This window comes from Pristis pectinata, chromosome 17 (assembly GCF_009764475.1).
Source record: "Pristis pectinata isolate sPriPec2 chromosome 17, sPriPec2.1.pri, whole genome shotgun sequence".
Classification (NCBI taxonomy): Eukaryota; Metazoa; Chordata; class Chondrichthyes; order Rhinopristiformes; family Pristidae; genus Pristis; species Pristis pectinata.
In genome coordinates, this window is record NC_067421.1 from 39,483,020 (window position 1) to 39,504,641 (window position 21,622).

At 40.8% G+C, this 21,622-nt stretch overlaps 1 protein-coding gene across 2 annotated transcripts in view; it reads left to right on the forward strand.

Annotated features, from left to right (window-relative positions):
- Window positions 1-21,622, forward strand: part of tango2 (transport and golgi organization 2 homolog (Drosophila)) — a 119,256-nt gene that overhangs the window by 23,229 nt on the left and 74,405 nt on the right. The window contains exon 2 of one of the 2 annotated variants that reach the window (XM_052032367.1): window positions 15,194-15,327. The exons of the other annotated variant lie outside the window; for it this stretch is intronic. The gene's annotated coding sequence lies outside the window, so the exon portion shown is untranslated. The remainder of the gene's footprint in view (window positions 1-15,193; window positions 15,328-21,622) is intronic. 2 annotated transcript variants of the gene reach the window in all.

Below are 21,622 nucleotides of genomic sequence, written 5' to 3' on the forward strand. Positions count from 1 at the left end.
ACTGGTTCTTTTTTCACATCTGCTCATTATTTCTTTCCCAGAAAATTGTTTTTTTTTGTGCATGCTCAAACCTGAGAGTTATCAAATCATCTTTTGCCTATCAAACCATCCATCCAAATGCATTCATCATGAGTAACCAAGACATGTCATAGTCATGGAGTCATAAAGCTTTACAGCACGGAAAATGGGTCTTTCAGCGCAATTTGTTTATCCCTCAAAACCTTTTCTATCCATGTACCTCTCCAAATGTCTTTTAAATGTCATAATTCCACCCGCCTCTACTATTTTTCTGGCAACTTGTTCCATGTACCCGCTACCCTCTTGTGTGAATAACTAGCCCCTTGGATCCCTTTTTAAATCCTTTCACCTCTCACTTTGAACCTAGGCCCTCTAATTTTGGACTCTTCTACCCTAGGGGAAAAGACTGTATCTATTCACCTCATCTCTGCCCCTCTTGATTTTATAAGCCTCTTGATTTTATAAGCCTCTTGTAAGGTCACCCCTCAGCCTCCTATGGTCCAGGGGAAAAAGTTCTGAGCCTGTCCCGTTCTCCTTGTAACTCAAGCCCTCCAATCCCAGTAACATTCCCTTAATCTTTTTTTGTACCTTTCCGGTTTAATCAAGTGATTCAACATAAGGGGCAGGTGGTGAGACATCAGCCAAACTTGATCCTATCTTCTTTGGGACTTTTTACACTTCCACTTTTAACAGAGACAGTGGTCATTGATAGAGAACAGAAACCCAAAGTTCCTCATTGCTTTAAGGTGAGAGGGGGAAAGTTTAAAGGAAATTTATGTGGCAACGCCTGGAACCTGTTGCCAGGGGAAGTGGTGGAAGCAGGCGTAACAGCAGTGTTTAAGAAGCATCTAGACAAGCGCATGAACATGTCATTTAAATTGGCATCATGGTTGGCACAGATATCATGGACCGAGAGGCCTTTTCCTTTGCTGCACTGCTGTATGTTCTAGCTGAGGTCATTTAGCATTGTATTCATTCTGAAGCACTGTATAAGACCTTTCAGTTAAAAAGTCACTGATCAGTGAAGTGCAGACAGCACAGAGAGACCACTCACTAACATGACTAACTTTTTTAAGGAGGTTTCAGGAAGGGCTGATAAGGGCACTGCATTGATGTAACCTACATGGATTATTGTGGAGTCATACAGCACAGAAACAGGCCCTTTGGCCCACCATGTCCATGCTAACCTTTTTACACATCTACACAAAATCTATTTGCCCTCATTAAAAAAAACCATATCCTTCTCTACTTCGCCTATTTAAGAGACTGTCTAAATGCCTCTTAAAAAGTGCAATTGTACCTGATTCCATCACCTCCTCTGATAATGCATTCCAGATATCAACCATTGTCTGTGTTTTTAAAAAAGAAATTACCCCTCAGATCCCCTTTAAAAACTCCTTCCTCTCGTCTTAAACGTATGCCCACTTGTTTTTAGTATCGGTACCATTACCATAGGATAAATATTCAGACTATCTACCTACCTCTCATAATCCTACATATCTCTCTGCCTCTCATAATCTTACACACATCTACCAGGTCACCCCTCAGCCTCCTTCCCGCCAGGAAAACAAGGCCAGCCTATCCAATATGTCAATAATCTTCCAATCCAGGCAACATCCTGGCAAACTGGTGAATCTCCTCTGCACCCCCTCCAGCACAAGGCTTTTGATAAGGTTACATGGCAGGCTCATCAAAAATGTAAAACCCCATGTGTTCCAAGGAAGAATAGCAAATTTGATCCTAAGTGGACTCAGTGGTAGGAAACAAAGGGTCATTGTTATGTGTGCTTTTTAGTGGGTGGAAGGCTGTTATCAGTGGGGTTCCACAGATTCAATACTTGGTCCCTTGATTTTGATAATTTAATGACGTCCAAATGGAAATAACAGGATATATCAGATGTATATGTCCTAGACAAATGGTGTGAAGTGGCGGGATCCAAATCCTTCAGATGTTGGAATTGCATGTGGGTGAGGTGGGATTGGTACCTACTGGATGGGCTTCATCAGAAGCAGGACCAACCTCCTTTTGGAGTATTTGCTATTGCTGTTAGGAAGAGTTTAAACTACAATGGTAGGGGACCCGAACCATACAGGGATGCAGGATGTGAAAATGTACATAGAAACAAAAATTGTAGAAATTGGTAGGACTGAAGTCAGATTAAATTCCCAGGGCTCAATAGTCTGCATCCTTGAGTATTTAAGGAAGAGCCATAGAAATAGTGGATGCCCTGGTGATCATTTTCCAAAATCCTTTGGACACTGGATCAGTCATAATTATTCAGCACAGGAACAGTTCCTTCAGCCCACAGAGTCTGTGCTGAACATCAACCACCCATTGATACTGATCCTACATTAATCCTATCTCTTTATATGTCCCATATCCTCATCAATTTCCTCCAGATCCTATCATATACCTACATGCTAGAGGCAATTTCCAGTGGCCAATTAACCTACCAACCTTCTCATCATTGGGATGTGGGAGGAAACCGGAAGAAACCCACATGGTCACAGAAAGAACATGCAAACTCTGCACAGACAGTACCTGAGGTCAGGATTGAATCCAGGCCTCTGGCGCTCTATGGCAGCAGCTGTACTAGCTGTGCCAGTGTGCCGCCTCAGTTCTTATGATGGGAGGATACCTAATGTAATCCTGCTATTTAAAAACAAAAGTGAGTGAAAACAGGCAATTGTATACCTCTTAGATGGTTATTGGTATTGGCGTAAAATGCTAGGATCCATTATTTAAAGATGTAATAGCAAAGCATTTGGAAATCAGCATGGATCAGCAAGGAAAGGGAATAAACATTTAACAAATTTAGTGGAATTTTTTGAGAATGTAGCTAATAGAATGGGTGGGGGAGAAGCAAGTGATCAGGTCTTGAAAATCATCGGAAAGTCCAAGGTCTCGTATGAAAGCTTAGTGTGTACAATTAAGACATGGGATTGGGGTAATGTATTGACATGAATAGAGAACTGATTGGTAGACAAGAAACTAAGAGTAGGAATAAATGGGTCCTTTTCAGAAAGGCAGGCAGTGACAAGTGGGCTACAGTGCTTGGACTTCAACTACTCACAATGTAAATGAATGATTTTAGATAATGGACAAATGTAATCTCTCCAGCTTTGCAGACAAAACAAAACTGGGTAGGAGTGTGAGCCAAGAAAGATGCAGAGAGGCTTCACTGTTATTTGAGCGTGTTGAGTGAGTGGGCGCAAACAGTCATGACTGTACATTTGGGTATCCTCCCATCGTAAGAACTGAGGCGGCACACTGGCGCAGCTAGTACAGCTGCTGCCATAGAGCGCCAGAGACCTGGATTCAATCCTGACCTCAGGTACTGTCTGTGTAGAGTTTGTAATAAACAGCAACCAATTTAAGCAAATGAATTTTCAAAGGTGTATAATCAGGACCAGTTTTGGTGATGTCAAATACTGGCATATGTTGGCCTTGTTACCGAGGATAACTCTCTGTGCAGCTTTGAAATTGTGTATGGGATCTTTTATGTTCACCCAACAATTAGGACAAGACCTGTGGTTGAACTTGCAAGCAAAAACACAGTGGATGCTGGAAATCTGAAATAAATCACAGAACACTCTGCTGAAGATGGTCGAGAAGTGTAGTAACGTCTGAGGGGACAAAAATGGAATTAATGCTTTGGTCTGTTGGCCGTTCGTTAAAAGGGGGAATAGTTGGAGATTAAAATGTTTAATGATGTTGAGAAAAGAGTGAAGGGAGAAGAAAACAAAATGCAAGTTTGGGAAGAGTTGATAGGCAGAAGCAAAAAATGACAGACAGGATGATAAGGAGTAAATGTGAAATTAAGAATTAATTAAGAAATGAGTGCTAGAAATATGATTAAGATGCAGGAAATGCTCACTTTCTTAAATTGTTTAACTGTGTTCAGAAGACTATAATGTACCTTATTAAAATATTGAAGCCTGTTCTTTAATCTTAACATTATCATTTGAAAGACTCCATCTTTGACAGTGCAGCACTCTCTTTGTTATGCATGGCGTGGGGCCCTAATTTCCAGAATCGGTCTTGAGTTCCTGACTTCCTAACTCGGTGCTTCAGAGCGTACAACTGAGTCACAGCTGGCTTCTCGTTCAGAGGATGAGTAATTTAAAAAAAGCTGAATACAGCATGTTCAGAAGTGACGAGGATGCTCTGGCAGATTTGGTACTGGAGGGCATTGCACAGGTGCTTTCCCAATGTAACTGGCAAGATCATGCCCTCAGATATTTTAGCCTTGCATTATTTTGCAAGCCAGCACTATGATTGTGACAGTTTCCCAAAGAATAACAGAGCTATTGTTGGTTTTATACAGAGTCTGTATAAATTGAGAATCCTTTCATCTTACTCTAAAGGCCCACCATAGGCTGGTCAAAAACTGCTTCTAATGTTATTCTTTTCAATGCTTTGGATTACTTGGTGCTAAATGGATGATGCTCGCATGGTCTACACAATTTCTGCTTCTGCTTTACTAGTGAAACAAAACTGTCTTTGCCCTTGTATCTTGGAGGGCATAGTTTGCCTCTAGCAGAATGATTCCTTCTGTGACCTAGGTCTTTAATTTTACTGTTCCAGCAAGTTCTTTCTGGTTGAAATCCATCAGAAAAAGCTGAAACACTTTTTTAATATTCAATTAGGTGGCCTTGAATAAACAAAAGGTTGTGAGCATTTTGCACAAATGCAGTAAACTGGGTCACCTAATTGTGAAGTGAAGCCCCCTCGTTGACAGTTTACTCTGCCACTATAAATTATGAAGATGGCCTCGGGGACTTGTGGATGGATTAAGCTTGACCAGACATGAGCGTGTCGAAACACGATCGTGTCACGTCCGAGGATTGTGATACACTGTAAATTTGTTGCACGTATCTACCCCAATGGTGCAAATGTTGATCCACAAACAAATTTAAATTCTTGAGGATCCATTTCTTCCAAAAGTTTTTAATCCTGGTCAAAGCTGTTGACAATTAGTTTGTCATAAATGCAGTGCATTATAAAACTGGAGAACTCGGACCCAGCCGCAGTGACCCAGCTCTGGGAACCCAGACTACTTTGCCAACCCACTCCTATTTGTACTGATCAAAGAATTGTACAATACAGGAAGAGAATCTATCATGCCTGCCTGATGACTATTTGAAAAATCCATCTATTCAGACCTGTTTCTATATTTTTTTTTGCAGTCCTGTAAGTATCCCCTTAAATTCTTTGTATTTATTGCTCTGTAATGCATAGAATATGGAAAAAGTATTTCGTGTTTTGTTGCTTCATCTAAATGGTTGAACTGTAAATAAACTCAAAGTACTGTAGGTATCAACCACTATTACAGATCAACAGGCACATTGACTTTAATTGTGTTGGGCTTAGACGTTGTGGTAAATATCTGTCTCGCTTCACTGATCCAAGAAAACAAATTTGGGCATCCCTGGTGTGAGGTGTACTTTCCTTTTGCTAATGTTGACAAGATGGGAGTTTAAATTGTATAAAATTTCTTCCTCAGCAGTACTCCATCTCTTTGGTGTTTCATAGTTTTGAAGAAAAATGCATACCATTATGTGGTTTTACTCCATTCTCACACAAGGATTTTCTTTTTTATGAAGACTGTTTCTCTTTTAAGAGCTTGCAGTATTTACAGGGCAAGTTAAATCAGTAGTAAAAGATGTCAGAGTCATAAACAAGCTTGTGTGAACATTCTCCCTCCATGATGGACTTGGAATGCACATGGCAATTGGCCTTCAGGCAAACTGTGAACACTAACACTGGCACAGAATAAATTCCTGTCCTGCATCCAGACAGGACTATATATTCTTGGGGGGGGGGGGGGGGGGGGGGGAAAGCAATAATGCAAACAATAGTTTCACAGCTTTAATGTAAATCAGAAGTTCAGATCCTGGTTCCAAACAACACAAGCTTTGTTTCCAAAAGTAATTTGATCGAGGCATTCAGATAATGCCTTGTTATTCATTAGGTTTATTCAATCTTTTTGCTCTGCAGTACCTTATTGGCCAAAATCTGAACTCTTTCGGTTTCTGATCATTTGTGCTTTTAATCTTGTCAACATTGGAGTTTGTGTGGAAAAACCCGAGTGCTGGTTCAATTTGACTCCCAATGAAATTCCAGATTCTCATTTCCAAGTATTTTGAATGCATTGGATTTACTCCTTTATTTAATTTCACAGAGAACATTACTAGACTTAATTTTTGTATGACTTAACCAGACACAATATCCAAGCAATCCCAAACATTTTTATTCTTTGGATCTTGAAGACAAAATTCAAATAAACAACCCTGACATGCCATCCACTATGAGCATAGTTTAGAATTTTTGTACCAATGGAGAACGAAAATTTTCCAAACCACCAGGCAGTCAAAGTTCAAAAATAGTGACCTTAATTGAGAGAGTGATGTAAGAGCAAACAGAAGTTGTTTAATTGGGACTTTGCAAAATGAACAGACGGAGCCAAAGGTCACCGTTGTAAGCCACGTGAATGTCATAATTTGTCTGTGTCTTTCCACAGTCTTGTTGGTATATCTGGCTCATTTTGCACAGAATCACATCTCCAAGTTGGTGCACTGTTGCAGCCCATTTATTTTATCAATGTCATCCTTATTAAAAGTCCATTTTATGACAAATTTTCATTTCTTTGGATCTGTGCATAGCTGGCAAGAGCAGCACATTGTATTTCAGAAGGTGCTGGTGTGCCCTTGAACCACTGCAATCCTTCCGTGAAGGTGCTCCCACGGTAGTTGGGAGTTCCAAAATTTGGACCCAGTGACGATGAAGTACAGATGATGTATTTCCAAGCCAGGATGATGCGTGACTCTGAGAGAATGTGTAAGTGGCGGTATTCCCAATCATTTGCTGCCCTGATCCTTTTTGGTAGTCAAGGTTGTGACTTGAGAGGTGCTGTCAGAATGGCTTGGGTTAGTAGTTGCAGAGCATATCATAGGTGGTACACACTGTTTTCCTAAGCATAGAAGGCTATAGGCCAAGTGCTGGAAGATAGGATTAATATGGATGGGTGCCTTCTGGTCAGCATGGACATGGTGGGCTGAATGGCCTGTTTCCATGCTGTATCACTCTGTGATACTGTAGCTATTGTGTGACAATGGAGTTGGGAAAGAATGTTTCTGGTGGTGTATAGAGTACCAAATAAGTGGGCTGCTTTGTCCTTGATGTTGTCAAGCTTGTGTTGACAGGATGTCTGAACCATCTTCCTGAAGTGGATCAGAAGCATGTTCTGTATTCTGTAAATACCTGTGAATAATAGATGTATCATCAGCTTTTACTGACATTTTATGCCCCTGTATTTGAGTGAAATGGAAAGCTAAATCATTCTTTTTGTTGATCTGTACTTGCCTCTTGAAACCAAAGTCCTTTTCCATGACCCACTGTAATCCTTGCACTGATGGTGCTCTCACAATAGTGTTAGGTAGGAATTCCCAGGATCTTATTCTTGCTACATTGATATACATCTATGTCAGATGGTCTGTGATATACAGAGGAACTTGGAGAGTATTTCCACTGTCTTCTTGTCCCTCCACTGTAGATGGTGCAAGTGTTGGGGGAGTGGGATGTGGGGTTAGTATTGTTGCAATAATTTGCTGATAATGTTGAGAAATCAGTGCATGGCCACTGATTAAATGGATTGCTTTGTCATGATGGTTTTTGAGCTTCTGTTGTTGACTGCAAAAGCACCATTCAGACAAATATGAGAATTGCATCAGACTCCTGACTAGATCTAAACAGGCTGAATGCCGATTACCTGAAAATTAACTTGCGTTGCCCAGCAATTTTTAATCACGACGTAATTGTATTTCTCATTTAACGAAGGAAATCCTAGTTTGTTTATGCAATTACTTCAATCACAGAACTCAACCTGGTATTTCCATGCTTGAAAAGCAAAAGTGTACTTAAAAATCTTAAATCTTAAAAAGCACATGGAAAGAAATAATTATTTGTCCAATGCTCTTTTTGAATATTCGGTTGTGTTTTTTGCTCAATGTTTTGAGGGAACAGTTTTCATACCACTCTGTTCATTGCACCACAGAAATTTTAAAGAACTGCTGTCTTTTTTTGCACTAGTGTAATATGCTGCAATGAGTTTTAAATGCAGTCTGGGACAGCAACAAACTGTCTCTGGCACATTTGAGTAAAATACATAATTTTTCCTGCTTTTATCTCCTTAATGTTGTTCAGTAGTGGTGGTTCTGATGCTGTGCTGAATGAAGTGGAACTACAGGACTGGTGTGGGAGGCAAGGCAGACAGTGGTACAGCTCGTGGAGCTGCTGCCTCACAGTACTAGAGACCTGGATTCAGTCCTGACCTCCTATGCTGTCTGTGTGGAATTTGCACATTCTCCCTGTGACCGTGTGGGTTTCCTCTGGGTGCTTTGGTTTCATCCCAAAACCGTGCAGGTTGGTAGGTTAATTGGCCACTGTAAAGTGCCCCTGGTGTGTAAGTGAGTAGCAGAATCTGGGGAAGTTGTTGAGAATGTGAAGAGAATTTTTAAGGTAAGAATTAATGTAAATGGACAAAGGGCCTGTTTCAATGCTGTATGTCTCTGACTCTATGCTCCTTACTCCAACTCTCCTGGGGCAACATTTCAAAAAGCTACCATTTCCAAAATCTCTGACAACAGATGTATGACCTTTTGCAGAGAACTACACCAAACATCTGTGCCTGGACTGTTCTGTCTATAGATGTAAAGGTGAATTTTATCATGAACATACTGTGTCTTGTGGATCATCTCAACTGACCACAGCTGAACTAAGCCAATTATTCCTGTTTGCTCTGCACCGCAGCATTGGGAAGATTATTTGTCCCTCCTCAAGGGAAAGGAGATGATCAATCTGAGCAGCTGCGTAGATTTGTCAGGATTGCAGACTGTGAAGGTTCAATGATGATAGACTGCATTGCTGAGGTACTTCAGACACCCTTGAGAACCTGGAACTCTACATGAATCACAAGGGCTAACTCATTGAAAACTTCCAAATCATTTGTGACTATGAGAAAAATATTATTAGTTTCCAGGGAGTTTGCATTCTTACATTCTCTGGTAGCCTCCAGTGCTCTATTATAGTTCAACCATTTCACCAAATGGTGGGTTGACTCTTGGGTGATGAGCTATTCCCTCCTTCCTTTTATTGGCTTCTGACTGCTGTTTGTGGTTAGCTGCTGAGAGACAACCTAGTGTAGAATGCCTTCAGTGTCCTCAAGGACGCCCTACAATACTCTCCAGAAATGCTTGTATGTGTCATTGATGTCTCACCACCAGAAGGCCTTAGCTTTGGCCTTTGCCTGGAGCCTTTCAGAGGAGGACGATCAGGCAAAGAAGGTGGAAAATGTGGGCAGATGTAGGAAGGATTTGGAAGCTTTAGAGAGGGTGCAGAGGAGATTTACCAGAATGCTGCCTGGATTGGAGAACATATCTTATGAGGAAAGGTTGAGCGAACTTGTGATTTTCTCTTTGAAACAATGCAAGAGAAGAGGCAACTTGATAGGTGTGTAAGATTACGAGGGGCATAGATAGAGTGGACAGCCAGTACCTTTCCCCAGGACAGTAATAGCAAGTGCCAGAGGACATCCATTTAAGGTAAGAGGAGGAATGTTCAGGGGAGATGCCAGAGGTAGGTTCTTTACACAGAGTGGTGGGTGCCAGGAATGCACTGCCGGGTGTGGTTGTAGAGGCTGATACAATAGGGATATTTAAAAGGCTCTTAGGCACATGGAAGGAAGAAAAATGGAGAGTGATGGGCTGTGCAAGAGGGAAGGGTTAGATTGATCATGGAGGAGGTGTTTATATAGTTTGGCACAACATCATGGGCTGAAGGGCCCATACTGTAGCTGTGACACTTTATTCTGTATTCTGTTCTTGTTTTTACCCTGTACTATCTCAATGCACTGTGTAATGAAATGATCTGTATGAACGGCATGCAAGACAAGTTTTTCACTCTACCTTGGTATCAGTGACAATAACATACCAATACCAATATGGTTCTATGTAAAGAAAGATAAGCTGTTCTCTGGATAAACTATTGGGCAGCATCAGGAGTCTCTTGTCAAGAGTACACAGCAAAGCATGAGCCTGTGAGTCTATTCTAGATTCCAGCAAATCCGCATTGTTGGCATCAGTGAAGAGTGGAAAATCCAAACCAGATCAGCAGTGCATCATTCTTTGCTGCTGCAAAGAATAGAAGTCATGAAGTTGACAAACCACTGGACTCTCTTTGGGATCTGCGGCTTTTATTGTTCTACAATATGGTCTTGAGGACTTGGCACTGGTCACTCCTTTAGAATTAGCAGCACCAATGGGAAATGGAAAGTTCCATCCTTCTGAGGCCTGACGTGTTACCAAATCTGTGATTAATTATTGTTAATTTTTGCACCGTCTCAGTAAGAGAAAATCTGTAAACAACAATGCCACGTTGATCTATTCACCATTTTACCTTTGCTTTTGCTGGCCATTTCCACTGTGACTGCTGGTAGAGGTCTGCTCACTAAGTGGCCAAGACTGTATGTGGCCACGAAGGTCAGCTCCAGTTCCCCATAGCCTGCTTGGCACGTGTACATTTTTGGGCTGAGCAGAAGCAGTTTTTGGTACCTAGCTATGAGGCATATGAGGAATTTCCAGCAAATTGGTGTGAAGAGAAAGGTACTGAAATCCTAGCTTTCTAGCTCCTGGACGCCACTGCTACTCTCCAGGTACTGGGCATCCAATGGGGTAACCCAGATCGCAATGCACCATCATGGTCTGAAGACCTAGCCTCCTCCCTGAAGAGCAACCGTCTGACCCCATTTGCTAACAATCTAGTCTTGCGTGGCACTTGTCTATTTCTGCCTGATGGTTAGTCTGTTCCCTGGTGGCAGCAAAGCTTTATTTGGAGTAGACTGAGAATCCAGTAAATCAGATTTTGTCTGGCCTCAGTGGCCTACATCAGCAGCTAGACCATGGGCATGTTGGCTTTGAGGTGCCCACCACTTCCTGACCACACACTCTTGAGCAAAGTTAGATCAGGAACTCCACTTGCTCTTTGACGTCTCTTGCAGATCCTAACACAGGCTGGACAATGTGCCAAAATCCCCCCCCCCCCTCCCTTTTTTTTTGTAGCCCTCCAGAACAGAACTAATATGCAAATTTATCCTTGGCAAACTAGCTTCCTTATCCCTCTAGTATAACTGTGCCCTGTTATTGCCAAGTGTCTTCCTGTATGAAATAATTATTTTCTTAATCTAACCCACTTGCCCTCGCAATGAATGTATCTGAGTTGGTGATGTCAGGTGATGCAGTGCCATCAATGTATTAGTTTTGGAGGGGGGTGGGTTGAAAAGGTGCAGTGGGTGGGTGGGAAGGTGGGTATTATCTCCTGTGGGTCTGTAGTAATGAAGATCAGATGAAAAGTGTTGTAACAATGAAGGCATTGCATTATTTGGAGGAGTGCACAAAAGTTATGGAAGCCTACATAGAGCATTTGTTGTTATGTAGGGAGGAGAGATCTGAAGGGCCAGTTTAAAAGTTGTACCTTTTATTTACCCGTGATATTCTCCACTCCAGTGAGGGTGACACCTGGATAGACCTTCTTCCAATTAAAGAGGACCCGCTCCTCCAGCTTGGTATGCCTTTGCCACAAGCTGGAATTTTTTTGGGAGAACCTGTTGGTGACTGTATTCTCTCATTCAGTGGGGAAAGCTCAAAGCAAAATGCTACCATGACCTGATATGTGTAATTTTGTGTAGCTATAACAAAGTAAATGAATTTTCACAAGCTCAGTTTGCACTTGTATTAAAATTGTAAGAGACAACCATGATCCAAGTGAACCAGTGTGAGCAGGCACAGGCTCCCATCTATTTTTCTTGAAGATGATAACTAATTTGATTTTAGAATTCAACAAATTGAATTGGGGGATAAGCTGGAGGTTGAATGTTTTAGATGTTTGAGGTCAGGAGAATCATAAGAAATCTACAACATAGGAGATGTTTGGCTCATCTCTGCAATGGTCGAATAAATGCAACCCAGGCAAATCCCACCTTCTGCCACCAGGTTGAAGGCTCTGCATTTCCAAATTCTTTGTTAACGTAGAGATGGTATCTGCCTTTATCGCCGTTTAATACAGTGAATTCCAGATGACTCCTGATTCCTTTCAGTAATAATTTTTGCACTGTAATTTTTGACAGGAAAATTCAGGTATTGAGTCAACCTGTGTTACTCACGAGTATTTTCCAGCACAGCTGACAAACTGAACAGGCAGCGACAGCTTGGGCAATGGGTTATCACCCACCTTTTTTTTCCAACTAGGTATTGTCATGTTATGATCAGCATACAAAATGGTTGTCAAGATTTAAAAGGATTGTGTGCTTTAAAACCAACACTTATATTGGTTATTTTGTGTTGTTCAAAAATCTAGCTGTTTTGATGAGCCTTAGATAAAACATAGCAATGATGTTAATGACATGTCGATTTAAACATCTCCAATCTGCTACGCGTTTTTCACACATGGAATTATTTCTGCACAGAAAGGTGCCATTTAGCCACCTCCACCTTAAGTGGTCCTTGGGGATTGAGGATGAACTGTTTCCACTCTGGTTCTGATGTGACAGAGGTGGGACCTACACACTGAAATGGATGGGATAGGAGGACCTTGATGAGATGGATGGGTAGTTTGAGGTGGTGTGTTCATTCTATCATTTATTCAAGACCTCTTTGTGTTCTCAACACTTTGCCTCAAGGTTTTCAGTGGCATCCTGAATGCTCATTCTCCTCTTTGAGTGGTCATGGGCCAGGGATTCCCAGGAGTCAGCAGGAATGTTGCATTTGAGAACATTCTTGAATCTTTTCCTCCTGTGCATCTGGTAATCACTTCCTATGACGGAGCTTGGAATAGTATTTCCTTCCAGGAATCTGTTGTTGAACGTGAGTGCTATGACTAATTTCAGTGGAGCTAACTGAGAGTGATTTGACTATTTAGCCTAATGATTCTGCATCAGCATCAAATGTGTGTCTTATACCCCCATTATTTCTCCACAATCTTGCAGAATCCTCACCTTCAAATATTTATCCAAGTCCCTTTTGATAGCTGTAGTTAAATCTAAATTCAGGCAGTGCATTCCAAGTTGCCACTACTGTTTTCAGTTTTTATTTTAAATAAAAAGTTACCTTCTGTAATGACTGGATCTTTGCTGATCATTTTCAATTTGTGTCCCATGATCCACAACTCCATGCACTTGTGAAAACTATTTCTGTCTATTTGCCCTGTTTAAATCAATCAGTGATTTTGTACACCCTCGTCTGGGCTCCTTTTAGCATTCTTTGCTTCAAAAATAGTCTTGGCATTCCTTCATTAATCCTTCTCACTGAAATCCTTCATCCTTAGAACCAATCTGGTATTCTTTTTCTCCATCTTAATTAAACTTGACCAGTTTCACTAACTTGTGGGGATCTGTTATTATCAGATGTTGGATCGTTCTTTTGAACTCAATGACTGCCTGATTCTTATCATTTGAAACTGCTTCAAGGAGTGTGGAGAAATAGGTGTTTCTATTGGGAACTCATCTTGTGTGAAGTCCATGTTACAGCACTGAAGAGCAATTAGCTGTATCAGAGAAGTAAAGGTTGATGACCAAGCTGACCAAATGTTTCGGTATCAGAAGCAACTTTTGGATGGAGTGGCTCATGAATTTTTAGCTGAGTTAAGAATAAATCTTTCAGAGAGAGTGATGTGAGATGAGAAAGAATCTTGAATGAGCTGCAGAATATAGTTCTGGAAGATAGACATCTTTGAGCTGACGACCAAGTAGTGACTACAATCACAGTAGATAAAGGAAGCAGCCAAGATCAATAATGCATGAAACTTAAAAGTGGCTAACAGCTCTTACAGTTTTCTAGGCAGTCAATCTGGAATGAGGATAACTTCCACACCTCAGACAGAAAATGCTGGAAAAACGCAACAGGACAGGTAGAATCTGTTTCTCTCCACAGATGTTGCCTAACCTGCTGAGTGTTCCTTGCATTTTCTGTTTCAGATTTTCATCATCTGCAGTTTGTTTTTATTTTTCCATCGATTTACAATTTAGACTTCAAATTGCAAATCAAGTCCTTGAAACCAGCAGTATGCGCAGGAAGACGTGAGTACAAGGCATTTTTGTCTTTTGCCGGAATCAACCCACTTCAGTCAGAAGTTAACATCTTCCTTCAGCCTCTCAAGGTGCATCGATAGACTTGGTTCCTTCAGTGAGGGAATCGAGACCTCGGGGATGAGTTCTTAGAATAAATTGGAAACTGTGAAGAAGTTTCTTTCTGCAGAGAGTTATAGATCTTCGGAAATTCTTTTGCCTTGGGGCTGAAAATATTCAGTTATTATATGTATTCAAGGACAAGATTGATTTTTGAACATACAGAGAATAGGAGGATACAGGATTGGGCAGGAAAGTGGACTTGAGGTGCATAAAAAGCCATGATCTTGTAGCATGGTGGAATGTGGCCAACTATTGCTTCAATTTATGTTCTTCAACTGAAGGTCACAAACTTTTGTTTATTGGCTGGAAAATGCACTCAAAAGCTTTTTTGGAAATCTGCATTTCTTTTCTTGCACTTTTAAATCTCCATTCTTTTAGATTTGGCAGGTTTATCATTGATTTCAATTGGTAAGAACAAGTAGTTTGGAGCACAGTTACTCATTGCTATCACAAACCTGGAATTTTGTAAAATGTGATTTGTATATAACTGTTTGCCTGGGCAATGCACTCATTGTAGCTTCTGCCCTCTTCCTTTCCAGTCCTGATGAAGGGTCTCAGCCCAAAACGTCGACTGTTCATTTCCCTCCATAATGCTGCCTGACCCACTGAGTTCCTCCACCATTTTATGTGTGTTGCTCCAGATTTCCAGCATGTACACTCTCTCATGTCTCCTGTTTGCCTGGGCAGCCCTGTTTATTAAAGTTTTTAATGTTTCATTTTCCCTGTTGAAATGAACAGGGAATTGGAGCCTTGTCAGATGCCAGCATTTTACAACAGTTTACAAAAATGGGCTTTAAGGCAGCAATGAATACTGCAGTAGCTATTAGAATAACGTTGCTAATATTTGGAGAAGTAAAGTTAAGTGTTATTGAAGGTTGTACTCACCCAGGCAGGAGTTGAGTGGAATTGATCACTTGTGCTGTGATCTGCAAACAGCCCCAGTTTTGACCTTGTGACAGAAGGAAGGTCATTGAAGCAGCCAAAGACACTGCCTGAGAAACTCCTGCAGCGACGTCCTGAGGCTGGAATGATTGACGTCTAACAACCACAACCATCTGGCTTTGTGCAAGGTATGCCTCCAAGCATTGGAGTGTATTCTCCCATGATGTCTGTTGCCTTCAGTTTTACCAAGGCTCCTTGATGCCGCACTCTGTCAAATGCTACCTCGATATCAAGGACAGTAACTCTAGCTTCAGGAAATCAGCTTTATGGTGCAAAGCTATTAAGAGGTCTGATACCAAGTGGTCTTGATGAAACCCCAATCTAGGTTTTGATGAGCAGATTATCGGTGAATACATGAGAAAAAGAAATGGTAGTAGGTCATTCAGCTATCTGAATCTACTCTGTAATTCACTAAGATCGTGGCTGATCTTTTATTGACTTCCTCACAACACATTATTAACTTCAGAATTACTTTGCCTCAAAATCCCTTTGGGATGTCTTTAAGCTGTTGTATGAACCTCTCATCCTTCAAGTTTTTCCTATTTCCTGTGCTTTCTCCCTATCCCTTGATTCCTTTAGGCTTCAGAAACCTATTAAGCTTGCATGTATTTAAACGTTAAGCATCCATGACCTTCTGTGCTAATTTCACAGATCAACGCAACTTTGAATAAAGCATTTCTCATTTTAATCTAAAATGACTGATCCTTAATTCTGAGAATTGAATTCAAAAGGTGAATTTTCCTGCTTTCAGGATTATTGAGCTTCACAATCAGATTGTCGGTAATGAGAACATAAGAAGTGAGATAATGAAGAAAAAATGCTCCTTTTTAAAAAAAAGTTGATCCTTTTGCCTCCAGTGTAGTAAACTGCTTTTGCTGCACTTGTCCTTCTAGAAGAAATCTGAATCTTAGGAATAGGGTTTGTGATTATGAGCCTGAAACCAGGGATCTATCCAGTGTTAATAGCTCTGTTAAGAATTTAAAATTATGGTGTGATAATCAGACTGTTCTGCCCCTCTGATAGTATCTGACAGTGGGACCTTGAACTCAAATTTATAGAGACAAATTTGACAATCTGTACCATTGCTGCACTTATCCAATAAAACTGGCATTGCTCCTGTATTTATCAGTGGGATAAAAATTCCAAAATGCATCACTTCAAAGTTGTGTCTTTCTTTATTGATTGCTGCCCTAATCTTCCTACAAAACAGAACTATAGTTTCATTCAGTTCTCCAGAATTGTCACATTAATCAACTTTGAAGGATATTGCAGGTTATTGATCAGAATCCCAAAGCATTTATTTTTGCAGATCTGTCAGATGGCATGTTCCATAAATTACTTGACTTCCTTTAATGCTTTGAACTGAAGGGCTATCCGAGTCAAGAGAATCAGAATCAGGTTTATTATCACTGACATATGTTGCGAAATTTGTTGTTTTGCGGCAGCAATACAGTGCACGACATAAAGAAATAAAAATTAATGTATGTTACAAAAATAATGCATAGCTAGAGAAAAAGACAGAAAATGAGGGTTTAATGAAAGGAATTACAGTACCTTTTACAATCACTTTATGTCCAAAGCATTCAACAATCAATGAAGCACTTTGAAATATTGTTTTTATTGTAAAATGGGAGACACAGTATCTGTTCATAAATAAGCAAAATTCCATGCGAGTGTTCCAGAACATAGTTGTTTTTCTTTTTCAGTATTATGGTGTTGCCTCACAGGTGGATAGGGTAGTTAAGAAAGCTTGTGGGGTGTTAGCTTTCATAAGTCGAGGGATCGAGTTTAAGAGCCGTGAGGTAATGATGCAGCTCTGTAAAACTCTGGTTAGACCACACTTAGAGTACTGTGTCCACTTCTGGTCACCTCATGATAGGAAGGATGTGGAAGCATTGGAAGGGGTGCAGAGGAGATTTACCAGGATACTGTCTCGTTTAGAGAGTATGCATTATGAGGAGAGACTAGGGGAGCTAGGGCTTTACTCTTTGGAGAGAAGGAGGATGAGAGGAGACATGACAGAGGTGTATAAAATATTAAGAGGAATAGACAGAGTGGACAGCCAGCGCCTCTTTCCCAGGGCACCGATGCTCAATACAAGAAGGCATGGCTTTAAGGTAATGGGTGGGGAGTTCAAGGGAGATGTCAGAGGGAGGTTTTTTACCCAGAGAGTGGTTGGGGCATGGAATGCGCCGCCGGGGGCAGTGGTGGAGGCAGGTACATTGGTCAAATTCAAGCGATTACTAGATAAGCATATGGAGAAATTTAAAATAGAGGGATATGTGGGAGGAAGAGGTTAGATAGTCTTAGGCGAGGTTTAAAGGTCAGCACAACATTGTGGGCCAAAGGGCCTGTAGTGTGCTATGCTGTTCTATGTTCAGTATTGCCATGGATTAGTCCATCCAGGTGGTACAGTACAGTCCAACAGTCCCTTGTAGGAAGGTTGACCACAAAAGTCAATCAGGTAGTCTTCTGCATGGGATATCCTCGGCCCTGTAGGATGATGGTTCCCTTGGATTGTTCCTTAAGCAAACTCAAAATCATTTCACAGAATTCCTCACCAGAAGTTACTAAGAAACACCAAGACCATGCTTGGTTGACAGTGACAAAGGCACTCCATGTCCTGCTTCATGCACAGCCAGAGTTTTATTGTCACTCATGCTGCCCTCAGGTGGCTGTGCTAAATCCATATCTATTCTGAAGTGCAAATTTGCCAAGCAGGTCTAGAAAGGGATGTACTTTGCTGAAGCTCATCCAGTGCAGCTGCATAACACTGAACCCTGTTCGTCCCTGGGAACAGCCCATAAAACACAGAGATGGGCAGCAACTGCTGCTGGACAACCATTAACTCTGAAAAAGCCCCTTTTCATCTCCCTGAAAACTCAGTCTTCCAAGGCAAGCTATCCACAACTGAATGTTGCAGCAGCACATTCCAGGGTCCAGGACAATGTGTTGAGGCATGCACTGAAGCTTAGTGAAGCCATTGCAAAGTTCCTGTGGAAAGATTGCAGTTCAAGGCCCGACTAGCCTTGGACACTTTGGGGCTGCAACCTCTGCGTATATTTAAAAAAAACAATTTATTACCAGAGGAATGTATTCAAAATAAAGTTTAATGTCATGTCAATATCATGAATGCTGTGAGCAAATGGAATGTCTTGTACTGTGAATGGGAGCATGTACTGTTTAATTTACAGATTTTATGAATAGTGTATATTTTTGAGTGAAAAAGTCAGATACGTTCACTTCTTGAATTACTTCTCCATTGCTCTCCTTTGCAACACACTGTCTTGGACCAACCTTCTGGTGAGTTGTTGTGATATTAGCTTGCTGTCAAATTTTGTCCTGTGAAGTACATTGAGTTATTGATGTTGGTACAGGTACTATAGAAATGCAAGTAATTTGGTTGGAAGAGAAATGAGCTTATAGCTGGAGAAATTGTCTTCTCATTGAAAAGTTTTATGAAATTTCATCTGTAACTTGGAGGCAGGAAAGACCTTAATTTAACATTTCTTCGGTTCAATTACACCTCATCGTCCAGGAGTTCTTCAACAGATTTCTTCATCCATCAGTGGATTTTCTGTCCAAACTTGCCTACCCTTGTAAAACCATTTCTACTGGTCTGACTTTGAAACCATTTTGTAAAATCTTGTGCTGCTGTGCTCATAATGCATTGCTTTCTGGTGGCTACAGTATTAAAAGGAGTGGATATTTTGTTGGCGCATGCTAGTAGTTGATGGCAGCCATGTGTTTTCATTTTCTTTTGTTCTCGTCATCTCTGCCTTCACCCCATTGCCCAGTTCACCTGAGGAGAATGATGTGACCAACAAAAAGAAATATCGTGTTCAAATCCATATCCAAAAATCTCCATCTGATTTAGATGACAATTGTCATTTCACAACCTGCCAAATGCAGAAAATAAACAGGGAGGGGCACCTTCCCCGCAGTTCTGTACATTCATCTGCCGTAATTCTGTGTGGTGTGATTTTATTCAACAAACATTGGTTATGCAAATTATACCTATTTCGCAGCATTGCCTTCATGGTCCACATAATAGAGATGGAGGTAGAGTACGTACTTCTATGAAATGGTTTTGTTAAAAGTCTTACTGATCCTCAAACTTAAATTGACTTTTTGTCAGTGGAGAATTTCTAATGCAAGTAACTGCCTGAAGTCTGGTTCTTGTGCTTTTTCTATACACTGGCTGCATTTCTTAAAATAAAAATACATTTATCATATTTCCAGAGACATTTTGTACTCTGATACAAAATTAGAAAAGGGTTTGTTATAGTCTAGTCTGGGTGTGCATATGATTCCTAATCTTCGTTCCTATCATTGAAAGCATTCTCAAACCAGATGGGCTCTTGGTCATCTGTTGATGTGTAAGTATGGACCTATTGCACCTTAAGCCATTCTTGTGTTAAACCATAATGGTACTTGTTATTCGTCTGTCTAGCTGATTAAGTTATTTTTGTTTCAACAAAGTATTTCCTTCTAGCAGCTGCTAAAGGCCTTCAATTTTTTTTCTTCCCTGAGTAGGGCTAGACATTGTGATACAGCTGTAAAAATAGGCTTTTATTTTCTCTGCATTTTTTTTGGTACTGTAAAATATAAAAAAGAATTAATGCCTTTGTGTAGACTTTGACAAGTCTTGTTTGTCATGTGAATATTTTTTACCGTGTCCTTAAGAATTGTCTCAGTAAGGCATAAATCTTTAGAATCAGCAACTCAAGCTTAACTAGAAGAAATAAGGGTGAAGGAGTTATTGATTTACATTCACGGGGGAATAAGGTGTGAGTAAAAAGCAGTTGTGAAATAGCTATAAGAGGCATTGGCTAAATTTTACATTATACCAAGTGGTGTTTAAGTCACTGAGTTCTAATGAAGATGGTATTATGAAAAACTAAGTTAAGAATATAACAAAAAAGGAGCAGGCCATTTGGTTCCTTGTGCCTGATCTACCATCCATTAAGACCGTGCTAATTTTTTTTTACCTCCGTGCCATTTTCCTGCCTTAACCCCCAACAGTGGTAGTAAAAGATATTTTTTAGATGTGGGAAGTTTAGCTTGGAGTTCCCCAGAGATCAGTACTAGAATTTCTCCTCCTCCAATATACAATAATGACTTGGATCTGGATGTACAAGGCTCAATTTGCAAATGATGTAAACCTTCGAAGTGTTTTGAACTCTGAGGAGAATAGTGATGGACTTCAAGGAAGTAGAGATATTATGGTCAAATCTGTGGCAGATGAAATGTGAATCTTTGCATTTCTGGTAGAAAGAATGAGAAGAGGCAATATAAACCAGATATAACAATTGTAAAAAGGGTACGGAACTCAGGGTGGGATGGCGACTTTCAATGGCAGACGATCAGACATTCAGTGTGATAATGGCAGACTCGGGAATTGAATTCGTGGTAGCTGTGGGAGTTGGTGAGCTTGTATTGAAGGAAGGTGAGAAAATTAGACCATGTGAAGATGAGAGAAGGGTGGAAATAGGAAACAGCACTGATGAAATGTTCCAGTTTTGGGCAAGAGCCGGAAATGGCAGTGACACAGCCATCAATGTACTGCAAGAAACAGTGAGTGGGGGACCTGATAAAGAGTGAAACGTAATATTGCACCTAATCCCCAGATGGGTATACCTTGGACTTCTTAGGGTCCTTAGCAACATTTTTTTATGTGGAGGAAGGGAGGGAGTACTGTTACAGTAGAAGTTGTTTAATGTCAGAATGTTTATTAACAAGGGAAGAGTAACAGTGGAGGATTGGTGAGCCTCTATTCAAGAAAAGGCACGGCTTTTAGGTGATTAAAATAGTCCATGTAGGAAGGAGTGAGTTTCATGGAGCAAGAGCAATTTAAAATGATGTCCTCTGGGACAGTCCTGCTTGTGGGACTAGAGGAGGAATAGAAAGTGGCTGTGCGTCTTTGGGGACCATGAGGTTCAAGGTGATGGAGGGAAGATCCCCCAGAGGAGATGATGTCAGTGACTATGCAGGAAACAATAGCATAATGTTTGTTGGGGAGGTCACGGTCCAGAAGGAAGTATGAACAGTTACTGAGTTGGCACACAGCCTCCAGAAACGAGTGGTCAACTTGCCAAACAATTATAATACTGCCTAGCCAGCAATTTAATGATGGTGACACGAGAGACTGCAGATGCTGGAAATGGAGCAAAAAAAAACAAACCTCTTTGAGCAACTCGGTAGGTCAGGCAGCATCTGTAGAGGGGAATGGATGGTCAGCGTTTTCTGTCGAGACCCTTCATCTGGACCTGAAATGTTGACTGTCCATTTCCCTCTACAGATGCTGCCTGACCTGCTGAGTTTCTCCAGCAGTTGGAGTTGAGACAACTGAAGGGAAAACTAAAATTGCCTCATATGAAATGAAACAAAGTCATTTTGGCTTTATCCATGTTCTACGTTTCA